This window comes from Notothenia rossii (assembly GCF_949606895.1).
Source record: "Notothenia rossii genome assembly, chromosome: 4".
In the NCBI taxonomy this organism is placed as follows: domain Eukaryota; kingdom Metazoa; phylum Chordata; class Actinopteri; order Perciformes; family Nototheniidae; genus Notothenia; species Notothenia rossii.
Window position 1 is genome coordinate 80,288,927 of NC_136902.1, and position 24,105 is coordinate 80,313,031.

Consider the following 24,105-nt stretch of genomic DNA (forward strand, 5'->3'; position numbering starts at 1 on the left):
CTCCCCGCCGCGGCTTCGGCAATAGAGGCTTTGAACACTGACCACTCTGGTTCACTGACCACTCCACGTCCCCAAAGCCAGCTTCTGTCGCCCGGGTCTGGTCCGTCGAGAGCCTCTGCCTTCACTGCCACCCTTCTGGCAGCGCACCCGACCCCATCGCTGTTTCCCGTGGGTGGCGGGCCCGCGGTACGGAGAAGCGGAGGTGTTGCCCACGTTACCTTTTCGGGCTGCGCCCGGCCGGGCTCCATGGCAAGCCCGGCCACCAGACGCTCGCCGACGAGTCCTCCTTCTGGGCCTGGCTCCAGAAGGGGACCCCGGGCTTCCTCCGGGCCGGGTATCCTCACTTCTTTGTTGTTCTTTCATGAGGTCTTGTGAACCAATCTTAGTCTGGCCCCTTGCCTGAGACCAATTTGCCATGGGAGACCCTACCAGGAACACAAGGTTCCAGACAACACAGCCCCCAGGTTCATCAGGGCACACAAACCTCTCTACCACGCTAAGGTGCTGGTTCTTCAGAGAGGAGCTCCACAGCCACAGTATCATTTAACCGTCACAGTCTGAGTAGTAATCCCCATGACTATCAGATGATTGGTGAGGTTACACCACTACTATTGGGTATGTTCCCTTTTAAGTATATTCTCTTTTGATATGATACTTTATACTTGCATAACCAACCATATTTTCCAGATGTATTCAAAAATACAAACTGACTGTTAAGGCTTTAAGTGGAGAAAGAGGAGGCAGACAGGAATGAGAGAGGACGATAAGGGACAGCAAAGGCAGCTGCCAATCATCGTCAGTCATGTGGAAAGTTGCACAAATGCACAAATGATCTGTGTCACCAAGGGCTTTTACCAAAACCTTTATTTGATTTAGGGTGAGAGGGGCTCAAGATGTATAGGTAACGTAATATAAATGTTGTTGTTCACAGCGTTGTTCTTCTCCACATTGTTTACTTGTGATTGGTTCATGTCAAAAGGTCTTTTAGGGATCACTTCCTTCAGATTAAGAGTTCATTTTTGCCTCTCTCCATTAAGCTGGCTCACATGAAGCCATATTGATTTACACTGAACTACTCAACAGACTTTAAAGACAGACAGAAAGGGTGAGATACCTTGTGCTGTAAAGTCTCTCAGGTTCTCCATGTCTGTTTATTAGCTTCCTCATTCCTCTTTTTTACCCTCCATTTCTCATTTACCCTTTTATTTTTGGACGTCGTCCTCTCTACCAGTCATCACTTTGAACTAAATGAATATATTTGTTTGTTATATTTCACAGTCCAACCAGTAGAAGCTGCATGGTGGCTGACAGCGAGGATTCATTACATGAATTAGTCATTCCCCTTTATTCATTATTAAGATAAAATTACTTATCATGGTTTAAGCACAGCCATCCCATCCAAATGTTAAATCCTCTTGCAGTCAAAACACAGATATCATAGTTACCAAGGGTTTAATTTCCACCGAAACTTGAGCTTTTCATCAGAAATAATTAATGTCTCCTTCAGTTGTTATTCTACTTTTTATTCCCCTTGAATTAACTCAAATGCTTCTGCCTCAGATTCAGAAATGGCAGAGTGAATTCAAACATCAGACAGACCAACTAATCCTACTCTTTTGCAAAGTGGCTTTATTTAAGCACTAGCTATGAAAGGGAAGTACGATAACAAATGAAATAATAAATAATAAAACATCTCTGCTGATGTGTAGGATGAATTTTTGGAGATGTATCTGTGTCGTAATGTCATTGACTGCTGTGTATGATAGATTCATCCGCTTCCTCCCGCCTAATCTCTAATCCCTTGCCCAGCTGGGGCTCTGTGTGTGTGCGTGTGCGTGTGCGTGTGCGTGTGTGTGTGTGTGTGTGTGTGTGTGTGTGTGTCTGCATGTTAAGCTTAATATCTGTGTTTGAGAGTTTCATTTGCATGCAGATATGTCTCTGTCTGTGACCCTCTGTGTGTGTCTGTGTGACTGAGGGGTATTCAAACTGTGAAGTTGAGTTTTTAACACTATTTTGTCAAATGTGCTGTCCTACTTACTGCATAGATGACTTCTTCCCTACCTCTGACGAAATTAAAGACAAGTAATAATTGTATAAAGTGAGACTATACTACATTGTCAACCCATCAACTGTATTACCATCAATGTATTCTACTTTGGCTTAATCTGATTCAGAACAATAACCAAGACTTGCAAAAGTAATTTTTAGTAATGAACATTTCCACAAATATAGTATATCAAAAATATATATAAAAATCAAATGAACAAACATACACACACACACAAACAACAAATGTATGTTCGGGCAGAGTTTGATGGAGTCAGCTCTTATTTTTAATACAGTTGCCAGTGCGTTTGCTGTTTTAGAAAATAGACAAATACAACACGCTTTCTTCCTCTAAAGACATTAATTTTGCATTTGTTGTGGTATAAGAGTTTTTCTATAGGTGTCATTCAATTATTTTAAACATGATGCGTGGTCCCAAAAATCTTACATTTTACGTGACTGCTGTGCACATGTGTTATAGAAGCAGTTGGGAAATGCAGTGCTGCTTATAAGTCTGTATTTCACACTTATCAATAATCAAATAATTTCATTCATATTTGGTGAGACATATTTTGAACTTACTCTAACCTTTGAGTGTGTCTGTATGTGTGAGAGTGCCAGTGACAGCTTCCATATTTAGGACACTGTGTGTTCAGTATGTCCGTGTGCGCTTGTAGTTACAAGCTTTAGTGTTCTTACAGTAAGTGCACTGGGCACATATGTGTGGGCATGGACGATCACACAACATCAGAGCTGGATATCACATGTAGCACTGTGACCAGATCACTGCGTGCCCTTGGTGTATACACTCACACACACACATGCTTCCCGGACATACTGTGTGATTTTTCACTCTGCCACTGTGAAGTTGTGCGTGTAGTGCTAAAAGGCTTGGCTGGCAGCTGAGAGCTTTCAGAGGTCATGGCATCAGCATTTAACCATCCACAATGCCTTCTGATAGACATGTCTTCGCCTCACTAATATACCATACCTAGTCATTTCCAGTTTATTAGATTCATTAATATGTGTTGCATTTGGCACTCTATGTGTTTGACAAATGGACTACACTCAAATATTTCTTTGATATTCATGCACTATTTCTGCTGCTTTCAGACTGCCATCCTTTACTATATATTGCATTGTGCTTCTATAATTATATGCTACTGCTTGTATTTAAAGTCATATGTTGCTTACTTATATCCAACATGTTCCTTGCTCAACCTGCCTTCTTAACTTTTGCTTTATTAAAATGAAAAAAAGAAAACTAATAGACCTGTGTATTCTATTAAAACATAAATGATCTCATCAAGGAGATTAACATTTCTAATCCAATTTAGTCTTGAAAAACTCTACGGCAGGTGTAATGAGGTCATTTTGAATGTTGACATTCATTTCTCAAGAGAAAAGCATCTTTTTGATTTGTTGATTAAATGGACTCTATGATTAGCAAACTGGTGGTAGCCATGGTAACATTTCCTCTTTGTGCGTCTTATTCTGCATTTGTCCTTTAGGTACAAGTCTCAAGTCAATCCTCTCTCATTATTGGACCTTTATCGTCTATAAGAACTGCCTTCAACACTCACATGACCCGTGCTAAGCCAGACAAGTAGGGTAGGAAGGCATCATTTGTGCAATATACATGCAAGTGCAACATAACCTCCTGCAATTTCACGTTTATTACCATGATGTACATATCTGCTTTCCAGTTTTTTACTTATGTGTTATTAATAATGAGTGCATACTTAGCCATTTTTTTTCACTTAATCTGCAGTGCACTATCTGCTATTTTTAATAATGTAAATTACACCGTTGCGGGATAAATACAGGATTTCTGATTATGATATTTGTTGTTACACAAGGACATTCAGCTTATATGCACTCACACTAACACATTATTTTGTATATATTTTTTCCTATAATATTACATATTTCATATATTACACTGTCTTGACAGCAAATCTGAAAGTAATGGGTTATAGAGTATTGGTTGGGTTTGATTGTGGTTGTCAGAGTCTACTAATGTTGAGTCGTCTGGTGTCCCAACATTGAAATGAACAACATGGGTGACCCCTTTCATTTCTCAAGTGTTTAAATGAGATGGTTAAAACTGAAGGCCAATGGATGAAAACTTTAGAAGTAAATCGATTCAAGATATCATTTAAAGCAAGTGTTTAGGAGTCATTTTACTTGATGTATCTCAGTAGATTAGTTGAACATCTTCACCTCACTCTCAACATACTTACCTCACACCAGTTACACTGATGTGTTCAGTTTCTAAAGTGGCTCCTGTGATGAGACAGTAAGGGTGTGTGTGTGTGTGTATGTGTGTGTGTGTGTGTGTGTGTGTGTGTGTGTGTGTGTGTGTGTGTGTGTGTGTGTGTGTGTGTGTGTGTGTGTGTTTGTGTGTGTGTGTGTGTGTGTGTGTGTGTGTGTGTGTGTGTGTGTGTGTGTGTGCTTCAGTATCCGTATGGCTGTGTCTATGTCATGTTGGTTGGTTTGCAGAGCAGATGGGTTTATAATGAGGAAACACAATGATTCTGATAATGATGACCGGATAATTATACTGCATCTGAAATAGAGAGGAAGGCGCAGGGAGTGTGGCAGTGGTGTTTTAAAAAAGATTTTAAAAAGAGTGGAATGGATGATAGAAAGAGGAGTACATGTACACAAAGAGGGGTTAAGATGAGCCCTATTCAGTTTGTCATGGGAAATGGAAGAGAAGGGGAGCAGAGAAGGGAAAGATGAGAGCAAGGTGCCCAATGACAACAACATATCTTATACTGAAATATGTACACTCTAAGTTGAACCATTTTAAAAGGTAACCATAAGAAAGCACATCTCATTTCAATGCTGGCATATTCTGTTGTAGATAAAAGACTTAAAACAGCATCTATATTTGAAATATTTTGGGTATGTTTTAGAATTCCTCTTTATAAATGCCTATGACTAATGACTAAGAAACTTACTATATGTGTCAATCATACCTGATCTATGTATTATCTATCTATATCTATTCAGTCTTACTGTCGTATTTGCTCGAAGTACAGATAAGCAGGAGCAGGAGTTAAAACAAAGCACAAGCATAATTCAGTTTAAAAGGATGTACAGAAACACTTTTTTGGAAAGATATGAGAATGAAGAAAGGTGATTGAAGATGAGAAATGATTGTATATGTATGTTTAAATGTAAATGTATGTAGGAATAACTTGCATAATGATTTAAAGGACAATCGTTGATCAAGTAAGGGGTGGGAATTAATAAGCATTTGCTTCCTCCTACTCCCTTTTGGACACATATGATTTATTATTATTATTAATGTGAAGACTTTTTTTGTTTATTTGTTGAATATACAAATATGACCATGAATGTGGATAAATACTGTATTTAACAATACGGTATTCTGTTTTTCACATTTGTTATTTTTTATTTGTTATTTTTTAATCTGTTCGAAATAAAGACTGAAAATGAAATGAAAAAATGAAGCAGTAACATATTTGAGCCACTTATTTCAGGTGAAAGGCCTTAGCCTTAAAATGTCTAATACACATAAGTAATTCATTCACACACATAAAAGCAACCCTTTAAAGGTCTAAATTGTTTTACTACTTTTCAATCCAACACGACACCTACCATAGGATAACTGTAGGACTTTAAGAGGTGAAATCATTTAATGGCCCTGAGTGTCAGTGACAGTATTGAACACTACATTTTTAGGTATAATTCACACCTGCTGTTGTCAAATGTTAAATAAAAGGCCTCTCTTGCAACACTATAGCGTGATGCTAACTCCAAGCATGACAGAGTGTGAGACAAGAGCATTTTTCAGCAGATGGTTTCAATCAGTTTCGATTTACAAAGTCAACTTGCTGTTATCGGGCAATCTGTTTTCGGCATATGATGCTAATGTGACATGCTTGGTGTGGTCTATGGTTGAGGTTTTATACAGGTGTTGGGAAATTGAAAAACAGTTTCTGCAGGAACAGTCAAAGACCTGCAGGCTCAATGACATGTTGACAGGTACATGTACAGCACATGCTGTGTCACGCACAGAGCATAGGAGACAGAAACTAATTGTTTGAGTGTATTTTATATGAAAAAACATGTGTATATGTATCTTTATTCACCTAACCATAAAGGAGAACATTCAGTATTGTAGTTAACACTTTGCCATCTAAATAAAATACTGATAAGTCCAAGTTAGCATGTATTAACAACTCTGCAGCTCTACTTGGCAGCTGAAAGGTGAGCTTGGGTTTTAAACAAAAATAATAATAAGAAAAGACACAATGGAAAACAACAAGTGTATCACAGAGAGGATGCCAAGTTATAGTTGATATGAGAGGATCGTTGGTCGAACGCACTTATTGTAAGTCGCTTTGGATAAGGAATGTAAGAAAATATGTTTATTGCGGGGAAAAAAAGAGTAGTTTAATGCAGTCTTAATTTTTTTTTTTAAAAAGCCAAAGGTTCAAACATGCTAGCAGGTGAATTTTTGTTTAGGAAGCAGTAGGGTGTGTGCTTCACTCTGGCTGTTCTGCCAATAATAATGTAGACCTCTGACGCTGCTTTTTTCACATTAGGCTTTTATGTTCAAAGCTAAAGTATCAGCGAGATGTCACACACATGCACACACTCACACATTCACACACCTTCTGCTTTGTACTTAAACAGATACTTTCCCTTTGTCCCTCTTTTATTTGGTATTCATGCACATGCACATATATACGCTAACACCGGGCTCACTGACAGGTCATTTCACCACCATCTAAAATAGCTGAGTGGAGAGAACAGATAATAAATATAGAGGCAAACTGAGGAGAATACCAACGACTTTCAAGATCATATAATACAGACGAGCAGTGTGATGCTGGCGATAAGGCATTGTTTTTAAAGGACAGGGCAATACCTAAAGGTGGTTAATGAAAGGATTAAAATAAAACTAAGCAAAACTGATTTTTGAGAAGTTAAATTCAATTGGAATGTTGCTTTAGCGAAGTCGACGAAAGCTTTAAAAATGTAATACAGTCTTGTTGGTTTGTTTGTTTGTAGCTTTTATTTAACCAGGTGAAAATCCCATTGAGATCAACGATCTCTTTTTCAAGGGAGACCTTCATAATTCCGTTGTAATGCTGCATTCAGTATTGTTTTGCCATTTTTTACTTTTTGCTGGCTTGTTTAGGATTGTTTTTGCAAAATTGACATTGAATTTTCATAAAATATACAGTGTAAATTAACTGTATAGATTTCATACAGCATTCTGATATCCGTATGTGTGTTTATGTTGGACTTTGGGTAGTAAACAAAACACTGTGTGAACAATGTATTCATATTTTAAAAGGTAAGACATCTATTCAAATTAAAACAAAATGAAAAAAGAACCTCAAATGAACACAGGTTGGGTTTAAGGAGGGAAGATGTGCTCCTGATCAAAAGAGAAAGGAGGAAGCAAATCAAATAATTGAACATGAGCATAATTTTGCAATTCACTGGGCACACAATGTTCCCACAGTTAATTAAGTTAAGGAGATTAATTAAGTAAACTCCAGGTTAAAAATTCGGAATACAAGGTAACAAATTAGTATCATTACAAATTACTTTACCTCCCTCAAGACCTACAAGGCTTAATAGATAACAATTGGCAATATAGTCTTTTAAGATGGAGCCCTGGTGGTTTATAAAATACACTCTTCTGAGGTTTGCTATCATAAAGTATCTCATTGAAGCTAGCAGCACCTGCCACAAAGGATTTACACATGGCTGCAGCATCAGCATATCATACCACAGAGTATCCCCTTGTGTGTGTGTGTGTGTGTGTGTGTGTGTGTGTGTGTGTGTGTGTGTGTGTCTGTTGTACATGTTTTTGTTTTTTGAAGGGAAAGGTGGGATGTCTCTTGTGAAGATAATTAACATCTTTTAAGTAAGAATCAGCATTTGAATATGCCATATGAATTACAACAATTACACCTGGCAACCTGAACAAGCACGTAACAAAGATTGTCCATACTGCTGCTCGGGGTCACTCATTGAGACATGTTGTAAGGATGTTAGTGAGAAAGGACATGTAATATCATCCTTACGATTGTCATCAGAAGTTGGTGGAAAACTTATTTGCATGGCACTGTGTTCTATGTCTACAAACAATCAGCTACCCTACTAGAGTGTCGGATTTCTGTTTCATGTCTTAGTGAATGCATTTCTAATAACCTGCAACCTCGATGTGTGTGTGTGTGTGTGTGTGTGTGTGTGTGTGTGTGTGTGTGGGGGGGGGGGGGGTGTGTGTGTGTGTGTGTCATACTTGTCAACCCTCCCGATTTTCGCGGGAGACTCCCGATTTCATGGCCCTCTCCCGGTTTCCTCCCGTGGTCATATTTCTCCCGCATTTCTCCCGATTTCTGACAAAATCAGATTTACACACGACTGTTTCCACTCGGACTTTAATACAGCTACACCATTGTTTGGTTTCCATGGTAACACGTCTCTTTAGTAGCGCGCGCAACTCAAAGTCTGAGAGGGTGAGGCAGATATTCACGGAAAACAGAACAAGAATCGACCACTGCTCACTCCTTTCCTGTAAAATACAGGTACAGCCCACACATATGCTCCATCAAGGACGGTGCTACAGGCCGCAAGTCAGTGCACTTACAACTACAATAAGCATGTTAATGTTAATCTAACAGCTCCGGCGATCCACTAGCACCCCCTCCCCCCCAATTTTGCATTTTGAAATGCTCCCGATTTCTGAGGTCTAAAGGTCGGCAAGTATGGTGTGTGTGTGTGTGTGTGTGTGTGTGTGTGTGTGTTTGTGTGTGTGTGTGTGTGTGTGTGTGTGTGTGTGTGTGTGTGTTTAGCCATGTACTGCCCTATTGAAGCAAACCGTCAGTTTCAATTTCATAGTACTCTGATTCTTAAAAACTGACATAACTTTTGCATCAGTGCCCACATTCTTCAGTTCAGTGGGGTGTAGCACTGGGGTCCTGACTTCTTATTTTAGACAGCTTGTAGATTTATTGCAATATAAATACAAATTGATATACTATCGAGTTGAGACATTGTGTGGCACGGAATAGGATTGAAAGCCACGCAACCCCATCTTATAGGAGTTTGGACGATGAGCATCAAGCTGGGGTGTTCCGATATTAGTGCAGATAAGTGAGCCAAGCTACTTCTGTGTTTTGTATAAATGGAGGAAGAAGAAGTGTCAGCCTTAAACTTTGGTGGCAGGAAGGCTTGGACATTAGTTGGACAGCTTATGTTTACGTGTGAACAAATCGGCCCGAATGTCACATGGTTACGACTTTAGTCCTTACTGAAATATTTGTACAACTATTGGATTGATTGCAAATATAGTGTACACACATTCACTTAGTAATCCCCTAGATTATTATCCAACATTATCATCAGGTTTAGAATGACAAGTGTTATCTTGCCAATATGCTTAACTAAGAAGGCAAACAAGATCAATATTATATCTGCTAAATATTACCATATTAAGATTGTCCTCATGAGTATTTTGGCAAGCTAATGTCAGCATTTAGCTCAAAGCACTGATCCTCTTAGTAGCCTCAAAGAGCCGGAAGTGTGGCTTTTAGACTTTCCTATAAACAATCAAGCACTAACCCATGTCTTGTTTGTCTGTGCTCTTTCCTCAGGTCTTTGGATCTATATCCCCGGGCCATCTTTTCAGTGCATCTACCAGTCACAACCATGTATCTTCATGTTGAGTCCTAATAAATCACAGCAGACCACATAGAGGTAAGCAAGGACTCACTAACAGTTTTTACTCTGCTTATTGCCCTGCATGCATTTTTGAAATGTTAATGGTTCCCTTCGGGAAGTAAGATAAGTATAGGGTATGTCCTAATGTTGCGTTGTATACAGTTAACATACAGACATAATATACTTTCCTAACACTAACAAACTAGAAATATTATTTTTAGTTTTGACGTGCCAGTTCCTGATTTACTTTTGGAATATAGTCATGTATGTGTTTTGTATTATGGTTGCTTTCCCCTTAAGTACTTAGGCATGAGTTTGTTAAACATCCTTCATGTGCATGTGTACAGTATGTGTGAAAGTAAATGGGTTTATAATGTATGCAGTTGCCTCCCCGATGTTCCATAGTAATAAGAGGTTGAGTGTACTTATTCCCATGTGGATGTAAATCTCTCCATGTGTGTATGCTGTCTCGCTGTGGCTGTGTGTGTATGTCTGATAAGAGCAGCGCTGCGGTCCTCTGTGCTCTGCTTCTGTCAGAGACAAATTAGCAGGGCTGTGAAAGTACGGAGGCCAGACAGGTTTGCACTGAGGCAGCTCAGCAGAGCACAGATGGTGGAATTGATACAGGATATTTGGATGGATGTTAATCAAAGAGGGAGTAAAACCCTATACATCCAGTACACTACAAAACCTTTGTCGAAGCTGATATTATCAACATATTTACATAACTTACAGATCATCAATTGTCAAACCTCCCTGCTGTTGTCTCAAATACTATAACAAAGTATCTTAGTAGGACATTCACACTTGCCATAGAAGGGAGACCTCAGTGCTGGCTGAAGCAATATTAGACTAATCTTATTATTCAGCTTTAATATTGTTGCTAGATATATAGATGCAAAATAAAAACTTTGAAAATGTAATCTAGTCATTCATCGCTTAGACTACACATTTAGCTTTCTTACAAATATGTAGTCAAGCATAGGCTGTGATGTTTATAACTCTGCTGGGTTGTCACAGGAACAGATTGTAGACATTGGATATTTATTTTTCGTAGTGGCTTCACTCCGTAGACCAGTTGGAACAGAGGTCACATACAATTAAATATTTCAGATACTGAAACCAACATGATCTATAAAGCTTGAAAGATAACCTGCAGATACGCCATGATTCTCTGTACATTGAAACATCAAGATTTGAATTGATTGGATAGTATACATGTGTATTTTGTCACTCACTATACAACAAGAAAAACCATTGACTCCAGATGCTCATTTATCTCTTTAGTTTCTACTGCCTGGCTTTTCAGGTGAGCAGAAGGTTACAACTGTATTTTATTGACCTTTCTTTCTGTTCAAAATCCCATACATTTGGGACTTCTGGCAGCCATTCAAAAAGCGGTCATAAAGACTAGTCAGTCAATCAGTTAAAGCCATAACAGTTCTCCAAACATCTTTTGGCAGTGGAGGTGAGCAATTTCTCCCAACGATACATTCTGTTATTTCTTTAAATCCCCAATTTTTTTTAAATAGTTGTATGCATTGCATGTTCAAACTTTGGGATCCTATCTAACTTCATCCTAGTTCAACGAAACACACATTGGCTGTACGTGGAGGATAAGGAGATTGTATAGTTAACAGAAAAAAACATCAAACACAAAATAACTTCAAATCTTAAAGAAAAAATATAAAAGCTTCTCTTAAGATCATCCTTTATCTGATATTTAACTTTAAAGTCAAACTTTAAGGGCAAGTACTTTTTTATATTATTCTCAGTTTTACACAGTCAGCTAACTGTGGTTTTTGTAACATAAATAAGTGTTTTATTCATTACGAGAGTCAGCATTTTCATTGTTTATAGACATTATGAGAATGAAGCTCTCTCATCATGTTCCTTTGTCTATAAAAACAGCTACTATGGCATATTGATCACGTTCAAATGCAACTGTACATTTTAGTTAAAGTTCAAGAAACATTTAAAAAACAATAAACAAGGACATAAATGCTTGATTCAATCAGAGTAAATGTGGCTATGGGTAATTTCACTGAGGTTGAACTGCATCTAAGTTGAAGACAAGTCAAAACTGGTCCTATGACTGCTACACACTCTCTCTACAGCTAACGTATCAGAGTATGTTTACTGGCTTACACATCATTTTATACATAGAACAATTCAGAGGTTTCGGTACAATTTGCACCACCATTGTATGTTTTCCCCTCCTGCTTGCAGCCTTCCCTTCCTTTCTGGCTATGTATTATTTTCCGCAAAAACCCGAGTAAAGCATATGCCCTGAGCAGTTTATTAGAGTGAGCTAAACGGCAAAACATTCCAAGATATTTTATATTTCAGGAAAGTAGTTTCAACCTTGCAGAGAAATAAAACAGATATACTCATCTAACACTGATGCAACTTCAAATGATTCGTTTTTGACATTCAAATAACTTTTTACATAGTTTTCAACGAGAGATAGAGTCAAACAACAATCTTCTTATCTGCCTTATAATTTCAAAGATAACTCAACATTTCTCATTTGAACTATCTGGTATCTTTCACAATACAGCATATCTCTATTTCTTTATCCCCTTGTGAAATATTTTCATAGATTAGAATAAAGTAGGCAGCATGCTATCAAAGAAGTTTCCACTTATCTAAGATCAGTTATCTTGGAAATTGAAGGGGATTGACGTGGGAGAATCGGATATTTGAAGTCTACATCTCTAGAGTTTAAGATGCATAAGTTCACAAGTATAGAAAGACTGGAATAGGTCACACTGATTCCGTGTGTGTGTGTGTGTGCGTGCGTGCGTGCGTGCGTGTGTGTGTGTGTGTGTGTGTGTGTGTCTGTGTGTGTGTGTGTGTGTGTGTGTGTGTGTGCGTGTGTGCGTGTGTGTGTGTGTGTGTGTGTGGTTTTAATTGTTATCTTATTATACTGTAAGTGCAGTGTATGTGTACGTCATGCATACATAGAGTTCACATACATAGGCTACATGTGGGTCTATGCTCTTCAATCAGCAGTATTTCACCTTTTTTATGTTTTTATTAACAGTTAAAAAAGCGCACAAGTCAATTCTTATTGTCAAGCATCTCCAATTTAAAGTTACAGGTTGACATCTTACTTGTGTGAAACAATGCATATCCACTTATTCTGATGCATAGCCATTTATTTGGGGATAATGCAGGTTGATCTTAAATGTGTCAGGAAGATTCAGATTTCTAGCAACTAGAGCACTTTTAGATGTCAACATAAATATTGAATGAATACTTAGGTCTAGATATTAAATGTCTTGTACAATTGGAAGAGCTTGTTAGTCTTAAGAGGATAAAGTAATGTTTCAAGCCAAGAGATACACTTAAGAGTATGAGGCTCTTGACTAGTCTTAGGAGACAATGTATCAATAATTAGTGAACAAAGCATTGAGCATTTTTCGAGTTTGCTTGGTCAGCCTGTCCATTTTTCATTCGCAACATTTAGTTTTGTTTGTGAAAACATGCCAGATTCAATTTAGTTTGGAGTATGCAGCTGGCCTTACAGAGCTGTCCAATTATGAAAATCGATTGGTGACGTCAATTGACCAGACGCAGGTCTTATGTCATAAACACTGCACATCACTGATGAAGGCTATTGCATATGTGTGCCTGACATGTTTAAAATGTACCAAATGTGCCAAACATGCATGTTTTTTTTTTATCACAGTGGGCGAACTCAAAGAAAATATGTCAGTAAAAATGCATGCTGTCTCTTAGATACTCTATGATATGTAATATGTGTTCAAATTCAAACATCTCTGCTGTCCAGTCTTGTGGCCCAGCGATATGGAGTCTTTCAGCTCTGACACACTTACACGCTGTAGGCATTATAAGATGATGCTGTTGCTCATTAATGATCAATAATTGTTTCTATAGGAGAAACACATATATGTTTTAAAAAATATTTGTTGCCACAATTTAATCATGCAAATGTCAGAATAAGTCAGGATGTTCGACCATTACAATCTCAGAAATACTTGAAATAACATGTTTAAACATATTTGATAACAGGGTTTCTCCCGCCATAAATAACAACTTTGATTGTCAGTGAAACAACCATTTGTGCTGTTTTTGACATTTCAAGGACTTAATTTATCTCACCCTGATACTTATAAAGCTCTCAATAGCCTTAAGTATATTCAAGGACCTTGTTTTATTTATACTGCAACCAAGAAAGCACAGCAAACCATGTCATCTCTGAATCCATCCTCTCTCTGATGTCTAATCCTATTCCAGATGATTGAATGGAAATGATCTGTCGTCAAACTCACACAAATGTATTCACTAGATGGTCTGTGGGTGTGCATGCATAAAGGCATTTGCAACTGTGGGTATACATGTCTGTGCAATATATATGTAAACAAATAGAAAATGTGTTGTTATTATATTCAGAAAAAGATTTGCACTGTTTTGTATCAAATGATGTTGAAGGAGTGCTGCTGTTCAGATCATCTAAAGAACACATGTTCAATGTGGGCAGTGTAAAGGGTCTTTCAAAGCAACCCTGTTTGGTTTGTTTAAAGCCATCTCTGGCCTGTTTACCAGGTTAGTGTAATACATTTTGGTAGAAGTAGAAGCTGTCAATCAAACCCTAATTAATAAGTCAAAAGCTGTTAATATTGCCCTGCTTGTATTCAACTCCCTTTACTTTGACAGTTCATTAAGCCCACTAAAAAGTGTGCGACAGCAATCCCACAGTAATCAGCCCCAAATCATTACTGTCTCTACCTTGGTTAGATAGTCATTATGCATAACATGCAGTCAATTTGCAGTCTAATAGTACGAATAATGACTACAACTTTTTTCCTTAGTGAGCTCTATGTGGCAACAAATAACCCACACACAGGTATATTTATATATATAGTCTAGTAAATAAGAATGAAATTCATATCCTATGATTTCAACTGTTCTCTTGTAAGTACATTTGTCAATGACTTTATTGGACCGGTTTTTCCCCTAAGGCAGCAGCTGGATACTCTTGATCTCAGCTGGTTAACAGGCCATTTCTTGAAGAATGGATATCATTACTGGAGGATTGATGAATGTTTATTTTAATCTCGTGAGGGAAAGGAGAAGTCGCTTTGGAGAAATGCCACTTCAGTGGACCTACAGAAAACACACTAAATGGGGAATTTCTGACACATTCCTTAATTGGATGTGTTAAAAACAAAAGAGAAAACTACTCCTATAGTATGTAGATAAACATTAACTGAAATGCCACACTTAAATTAAGGGAAGTAAATAAGTGAGTCATTATCTTAATGAGGCTGTAAAAACTGTAGTAAAGGGGGGTTTTGTTGGCAGCCAAATAGTCTGATCAGTGGAGGTAAACCATCGACCATCAGTCCACCAAAGAGAAGTTCCTGCTCACTGGTGTTAAATGTTGGGGATTGACCTTTAAAGCCACATATTTATCACCTTGGTCCTGACAGTTAGAGCTCCAGGACAGAGAATAATGGACAAAACAATGTCTGGAATAGGCTCAATAAGGATGTATTCATACTTATGAACGTGAAATGAGAAAACGGGAGTTAAAGGGGTTGGACCCACATACATGGAGTCGATATCAAATTAGCATGCCATTTGATTACAATTCAAACTTTACACTCAAATACCAGGTTCTGATTTACTGAACACAACATAATCTTAACCATACGTAAAGGAAATAAAAATTGTCTGAGTCTGTTCTTTTTCCACCATGCTGTGTGTTTATTCTGCTGCGTCACGGCAGAGCCTATAACACAACCCTCTCTGTCCAGATGTACGCCAGTCTACCCCACTGAGTCGTGACCTTCACCCCCACTCATTGGCATCTCAAAGTATGTCTTGTGCCTCTCATCATCTCATGTGTGATTATACAACATGCCAGATCATATCAATGCAAAGGTAAATAACGTAATAGATTGCACACACAGAGACCCTAGATAAATAGGGAATTTTAACATTCTATTGAAGCTGAGGACCATGGCAGCCATGTCATTTCCTAAGCTGTCCCTGAAAGCCATAATATTAATATTTCTTCATAGCTATAAAGCCATATTACCATATGAAGGCCATAGGATAATATTATTATCAGCCAGCTCACTGTGTGTGCCTCTCCGGTGGCAGGGATCATTTTAAAGCACAGCCCAAAGCACAAGTGCATATGTGCGTATGTGCGTGCGTGTGTGCGTGTGTGTGTGTGTGTGCGTGAGATCAGTTCCCTGAAGCGACAGCTGCACGCCGAGTTCCTGAATGGAGAAAGCTTCTCTGTGATGACTACCAAGTGGCACACACATCTCTCCAACCTCTTTTCTCCTCTAATTTCTCTTACTTTGTACTTTCCCTTATCTTTTCCTGTATTTCCCTCTTGTGATTTGCTTCTTATTTCCCTATGTTCCTGTTGGCCTATACTATTCTACCCTCTCTCTTCTCATCTCTCCCCTCTCAGTTCTACATCTCCCATCCCCTTTTATTTTTTCTATAATATTATTACTCCCCAATCACCATAATCACCGAATCAGAACTGCTTGCTTCTGCTCTCTGCAAAATGAGACGCATCTGTCACATCTACAACCTCTATTAAACATTGAATAAGAGCAGAATAAAGAGGGGAAGGAAGGCAGGGAAGGATGGAAGAAAGAATGAGTCAATGAAGTGAAAGGGAAAAGAAAGAACAATGATAAATTGTAGGAAGAATAAAAGGGGATTAAAAAAAAAACCATAATTAAGGGCAACGAGAGTAAGGATGTGTGGAAACCTGGTGAAAAGCAAGGGGTATATATTTAGCAGTGTTTCAAATTATGAGTCGTTTGATGTCAGAGCTCAATTAGCTACAGTAGTGAGTATTTTGAGAACTCTTGCTGTACAGACACAATGTGTGTGTGTGGCAGTGTACATGCATGTATTTGTGTGTGAGTGCAACAAAGATGGAGGGATGCTGGAGAGAAAACCATGACCGTTTGTCAATCTCGAGAATGCTGGCTTGGTAGTCGCGTAATTCCAAGTCACTTCCTTCAGAAACGAAGCAAGTATGCTTCCAAGCCACGGCTTCGGAAAACGACGAAGAATGGCTCACAAGGCTAACAAGTGTGCCACTCTCTCTAACGGTTTCAACATAAACTGTACCGAAAATAAATACCTCACGATGTCTATCTAATTATGAACTTGCTTTACTTTCACGGAACACATTTTTGGTGATAACAAATGTAACAAAGTGACATATTTATCAACACATGTTCTACGCCACTACATACTTACATTTAAATGTGTGCTGTGTCGGTTCAGCCATTCTCCACAAGGGTTTTTGAAATTGGTCCGTGCGCAAAGCATTGTGGGGATTTTAAGAACGCGAAGTCTACCCATGTGCAGCCTCGATATTTCCCCCAAACCAAGGACGCGGCCTCTGTGAAATTCCAAGTATGCTGGAGATTGGAACAGTACTTCGGCGGCACTCGATGACGTAGCATCCTTGAAATATTGGCTTGGAAGCCAGTATCCTCGAGATTGAGAAACGGCCCATGTATTTGCTTCATGGTCCCTTGGTTTGTGAGCCCGAAGGCCACATGTAAATAAAAGTGAGAACACCCCATCAGACCACTGGGTTGTGGTTATCCAATGATCCTGCCTTTATTATTATCTACATGTTAACGTTAGCTCTTTAAAGTGTTTCATTTTTCAAGGTTGACTTTGGCTGTGCTTGTTCCAGCATATCAAACAGCTTATGATCAAACAGCTTCTAGGTCTTCATATTCCCTTGACTGCCCTGGTTGCTCTTCCATTGCTTGTTGATACTTTTGCTGTTTTTGTCACTAGGTTGCAGTTTTTCTATGTTCTGATTACCTCTTTGATAGTTGTCCACTCCTGACACTAAAACCAGTGGGCTAGGAGTAGAAAAGATTGAAAAGTAAAGTAGTACACAGATAGTGATGGGACAGAAGATTTTCAAATAAGGTTTCACATTTTCAACTTGAGCATAAATGTTAGCTATTTTAGAAACAAGCAGAAATATATATAAATAAAAACATGTATGCAGGCTAAGATGGAAAACAATACAACTGGTAAAACAATGTAAGGTTTTGGTCCCTGCTTCTGCTTCTTCTACTACAAAACAAGAAGTCATGCCTTGGATATTCTCACGATAAGTGAAAAACCCAAAACAGTGGAAGATGTCACAGATTTACATTACAGCATCCCCAGTTTGAGACTACCACAAGTCTCTGCAATGATCAAGCAGAACCATTGACTTGGCAACATTAACTGATTCACATTTTCCAAATTCTCAATAACTATAATGTTAACCTTTACATTAATAAATATCTACAGGCAGAATATAGTTATAAAATCTAATGATATACAATTTAAAGGTAAAATAACTTCACACAAACCATTTGGCAGTTAAAAACAAGACGTTTTGGTTGGAACTAGGCAGCAACAGGCAGAGCTTTATGTTACACAGGTATAAAAATAGAATTATTGATGTTTGGAGCTGAACATCGTATCACACAGCTCTGCTGAGAGTGAGATGGAAGCTGTTAGTTCCGCAGGAGGGTCAGAAGATGGGTAACGTAAAGTTACTGCATCCGTCTATCCGAGCAGAAAAACAAGGATCTTGAACCAGAGCGGCCCCAATTAGACATGGGGATGATGAAGAGGATGAACAGTTTGTTATATAGCAGGGCGGAAAGAGGAACAGATAGATTTATGTATTACATTTCATGTTGAACTAGAAGAGGACAAGGAGACAAAGTAGATGATCGGTATCATGGAGACGAGAGAGCAGCAGTGTGAGTGTGTGTGTGTGTTTGTCTGCCTGGTTAGCATGACAGTATAAAAGAGGCTGAAGTAAATTGTACGCTGACATGCAGCGCGACAAGCATTGATGCACTTCGCTAGCAGCAGCAATCACCTCATTATCTACTGTACTGACAGGGAGAGGGCTTAGCGTTCGAAAGAAGATACATTTGGGGACAGATAATCTGAACAAAAACAGAAAAAATGGATGACAATAACACAAAAGGAGAGTGAGATGAATATAGACTGAAAGAAACATAGTTGGAGACAGAATCTTAAACAGAAAGAAGAGAAGTAAATAGAGATAGGAGAGGAGACTGAATGAGTCATGTAACAAAAGATCCATTAGCAAGTGTCTGTTTCTCTCCCCTGCTTAGATCTGTGAATTATAGTGTGCGTGTGTGCGTGTGCGTGTGCGTGTGTGTGTGTGTGTGTGTGTGTGTGTGTGTGTGTGTGTGTGTGTGTGTGTGTGTGTGTGTGTGTGTGGCTGAGATCCCAGTGGTGTATCAGTTCCAAATTGGGGTTGAGGGTTTTGTCTGGGCAACTGTGTGCATCAGCACCTGTGCCCATCTCTTGAAAAGATGAGATGGTCTATGCTGTTTACTTTTATTGCTTTCCAAAATCCTTGTTTCTGGCTGATAGTGTGACACACTGGAGCATGTCTTCCCTCAAATTTGAATTGAAAACACAGAGGGTTGTGTATGGCTGTGAAATTATCAACTTTTTTAATCCATTTATTTTATTTTTGCCTAGTTTGTGTTATGTGGGAAATACAAGTCTTGGGTGGTTCCTTTTTTCTCTGTTCTCCTCAAGGCTCATAGTTGGCTTGCTCTTGCATGTGTACCATGGGACCAGATGTGTTTGACTGCACAGTATTTCTCTACTTGGGCTACTTGTGAAAAGTTAAACTACGTGCATTCATTCATGCTGTCTCTACAACTGAGTAAAGCAGAAGGTACCGTCTAACGGGCTACATGTCACATCCAATTAAAATGAAGCAAAATAAGTGTTATAGTGACTATAGTCATTGCGTTATACTGTAGACACATTTAAACTCTCCTTACCACAGCAGCGCTGTGACAGAACTGTATGTAACCCATGCTGAAAACACATTTGCAGTTGTAGGTTGAATAATGTATACTGACATATTCACTCCTACCTGAATGAGATGTACAGTATGAGTCAATTTTGTCCTACATGGGGAAATGTCAACTCACAGCAGACGTATACATCGCCAAAAGCTGTGTTTGAGTCTGGAGTCTGAAGGCAAGAGAATGTCTTAAAAATAAAACTGTTAATATAAGAGAGGGGTGGTTACTTTCCTTTCCTCATTTTAAAATGAAAACCTTAGCATACAGTCTTTGAATTTGCATTTCTTTGTTTAAAATGCATTTCATTGTTCTAAAATAAGTCAACTAAAGCAACCACGGTAAATTCCAGTTTCAAATCGTTTAATAAGGAATCATACAACTAAATTAAATTGGAATAAAGTAAGTAAAGATGTGGCTGTGGCAGCTGCTGCTCTGGTACAAATTGGAACTAGCATTTACTTTTCCCATTGATTTCATAAGATGAAAACCACACTTCGTAGGCTTTAAAAATAGTGATCCCTGCAGAGAGAGTCTTTGCTCTCTTGTACTGCCCACTGGAAGGTCAGGGTCAGCTACAGAACAGCACCACTGGAGCCAAGAGGGATTTGGTTTCTTGTTTGAGGAAACTTCGGCTGGGAGGGATCCCTGCTGGCAGAAGGTTTTTTTTTTTTACCCCTCTCCTCCAGCGGAAGACTGGTCTAAGTGTATTGTGTCTGAACCTTGAACAGGTAGTCTATCGGTTAGATCAAAAGAGGCTTATCAAAGATTTATGGTGAGTTTTTACAGATACACAGATACATTTAATTTTGACTTGCATCAATGTCTAGACGTTAACATGGAAGAAACACAAGGGAAAAAAACAACCAAAACAGGAGAGTCCACATTTCATTGGTGAAACATATCTGAATACGTTTTGACCATATATCATGTCGGTATACATATAAATGGTTGATAGGATGCATCTTTCAAAGGCGACATCATTCAAAATATATATATTATTTTGTAAAAGTACTATTTTCACTATTATCAACACCATGCTTAGGAATGATCTTTGTCCAAAAGTAATTACTCCATCAAATGTGTATATCGTGGTCATTTGCTTACAATACATTGGCTCACACTAGAGAAACATGCTTATTGTACCTACAGAGAGTATGTGGTAGTTAAAATGAGGCCAACTGCGTTTCAGTCAGCTATTGCTCTGATTCACTGCAAATGGTTTCTCTTGATCTAGAGTTGGTTGAACTTCGCCTCCCACACTTTACTTTAATCACATTAATGTTTTAATGAACTGCCTGCTACTGTAGTTCATTCCCACGTTAGGTTTTGTAATGAAGAATGAGAAAAAGCGTTTACCCATGTGGCGAGGGACTATAGAGAGAGCTCTTTGGGGTTTTGGGTTTCCCCCCAAATTATGATTTAAGTTCAAATTAAACAAATGCCTATAATTATTTAATATAGTTATTTTGAATGGACCCATAACAGTTCTCCCTCTTTGCACTTGTAAAAGCAACACAGTATGTTTGTTTTATGATAATGAGGACACTTTGCTGCAATGTGGCTTAAACAAAAATAAATAGTGTACAACTACACCCTGTATGCAACACAAACACAATCTCTATCTCTCTATGCATCTCTCTCTCTCCCATATTCACCCACACTCCAGATTCATTACTTGTGAGCTCTCCAGACCAATCTTGCACTTTCTCACAGCCCCCATACAGACACTCACTACACCCCCACAACCACAACACACACACACACACACACACACACACACACACACACACACACACACACACACACACACACACACACACACACACACACACACACACACACACACACACACACACACACACACACACTGTACACACACTTCCCACCTCCTCACTGTTACCATCCATGTGTCATTGGCTGTTGCTAAGTTACAGGCCCCCACCAAGTTTTTTTCTGTTGCCAATAAAAGCTTTGCCTTCACCACTGGTTTTGACGAATACCCCATTCTGTAGGAGCACTTTGTTTTTGCTTTATCTCTTTTCATTGCTGTGCCTTGCCATGGTCACAGTATCCATTCACTTGCCTTTTCATGCTTTGATTTCAATTTGCTCCCAATCTCACTTTTTCTTTCCCTCCCATACATTCGAGGACCAGAAAATAATGAAGTATAATTATTCAGGAAGTTGGAGACACAGAGCGTAGATCAGGTGTAGTTTTGCTCCAATAGCAGTGGACATATTGTTAATGGTAGAACGGAAACTGCACATATTTGTTTCATCATTAATCACAGCTGCATTTCACAGAGATTAAGCTGCAGCAGAGATGTGTTCGCTTATGGGAACATGCATGTACGTATGTTGTCTGATTTAAGTGAACCTTGAGAGTGTGAGTGCGTGTGTGCGTGTGTGTGGGTAGCAGATGGATGATGCTGCTTTTGTGGTCGTTAATAACTCAGTGTTCTCGCTACGGTATACTTTGAAAAAAAAGGATGGGGCACATGTGCGCGCACACAACAGACAACACAATAGTATTGTACATGTTAATGCTTCTGGTCATATATTAAATGATGTAGGAAACATATATAAATACGTTTTAGGGTATGTGCGTAGACATGGTTGCATAAGTAAGAAGCACATGTGATAAACACTCAGTAAGCACATGAACAAGCTCATGCACAGATACAGTAATATACAAAACACACTGTGCAGTGGTTCTGCAAGGAAGCTGACAGGGTGATCCATCTCCATTGTACAGGCTGGACACACACACACTTACACGCTGGCTGGACACACACACACACACATGCTGGCTAGACACACACACACACACACACACACACACACACACACACACACACACACACACACACACACACACACACACACACACACACACACACACACACACACACACACACACACACACACACACACACACACACACACACACACACACACACACACACACACACACACACACACATAGACGCTGACACATATGAGTTGCTGGTTCTGTTCTGAGTTCAAAGATCCCATCAGTGGGTTATTTCCAATTTGAATTGAATGAATGATAGTAGACATAAGCAGGCTGATGGTGATATAGCAGGTAATACGCATACTATATCATAAAGGTACCGTAATGCATCACCTATGACTGAGTAAAAAAATCACTACTTCTATTTGTATGGATCATACATCTGAATTATTATGACATCAATGGAGATTGTAAAAGCAAGTCTTGTTGTTGATTGCTGGTTTTAAAAGTGTTCAAGCATCCCTGAAGTATTCCAATTTAGTTTGCATGGAAACCCCCTGGGGAGTCTAAAGATCATACTTCAGCAAAAGTAATTATCACTCACGATTTGATCTGCTTTCATATGCAAATACTTTTCTCTGACAGATGCAAACCAACTTTGAGTTTCCAAATGTCTCTTGTAAAATGTTTCCAAGGCATTATTCTCGGTTTATACAAGGTTTGTTGGATAAACAAACAATCATCCTAAATCATATCCTAAAATAAGAATATTAGAGAAAACAGGTTGAGTGGTTTTCTGTGTTGTTTATGCATACAGTATGTCGTTTTAATGCAATTTTAAATGTACAGTATTGTAGAGGGAGTAAGCCCTGACTTTGAGATCAAAAGTTGCCAGTGGAAATAGAAATTATCACCAGAGGCCGTTGCAATAAAATCTCTCTCTCACGATATATATATATATATATATATATACATATATGTTATTCAATTAAGGAATGTAATGAGAAGGAATTGGCCTGCTCAGAGATTACAATCATGCCTCACCTTGTAAAGTGAGAGATAGCGAAACTCCGGGGGCAGCATCTGGACTAGTTTCTGGAACTTCAGATATCATTTTGAAAAATGATTCCCATAATCCCATCACTCTGGGGTATTAGCAGAGCATGTAGGTCAGGGAACCAGATGACCTAGACTAGAGTGTCTTCCATGGAAGTAAGTTATTTCTGAAAATGTTTTTGACTGTTAAGCTTTACTGATGTGAACTCTGTGGAGAAACGTACATTGATAGGTAAAGTTTATTTCTGCAGAACGTTTAAACACAGCCTAATCTTACCAAAGTGCTGTACCAAACTCAAATGCTCTTTAAAAAAACGAGAAGTATAAGAAACACAGAGGGAACATACCAGAACACAATTATAGCCAAGCCTTGAATAAGACTAAAGTATTTCCGTCTTTAAACACAAAATCACAAACTCAATTGTCCGTCATCTTCTCACCCCCCCATCTTACTCACTGCAACCTTATGTAAATATTTTCCGTGATAAATTCTCTAAAGTATTTTATGCTACATATTTCTCCATCCCTTTCATAAACTTATATGTATGTGTGTGTGTGTGTGTGTGTGTGTGTGTGTGTGTGTGTGTGTGTGTGTGTGTGTGTGTGTGTGTGTGTGTGTGTGTGTGTGTGTGTGTGTGTGTGT

General features: G+C 38.7%; 1 protein-coding gene across 3 annotated transcripts in view; it reads left to right on the forward strand.

The window, feature by feature from the left end:
- LOC307037085 (leucine-rich repeat and fibronectin type III domain-containing protein 1-like protein) overlaps positions 1-24,105 on the forward strand; it is a 135,794-nt gene that overhangs the window by 51,715 nt on the left and 59,974 nt on the right. For all 3 annotated transcript variants that reach the window (XM_079677821.1, XM_079677822.1, XM_079677823.1), the window contains exon 2: positions 9,696-9,798. The gene's annotated coding sequence lies outside the window, so the exon portion shown is untranslated. The remainder of the gene's footprint in view (positions 1-9,695; positions 9,799-24,105) is intronic.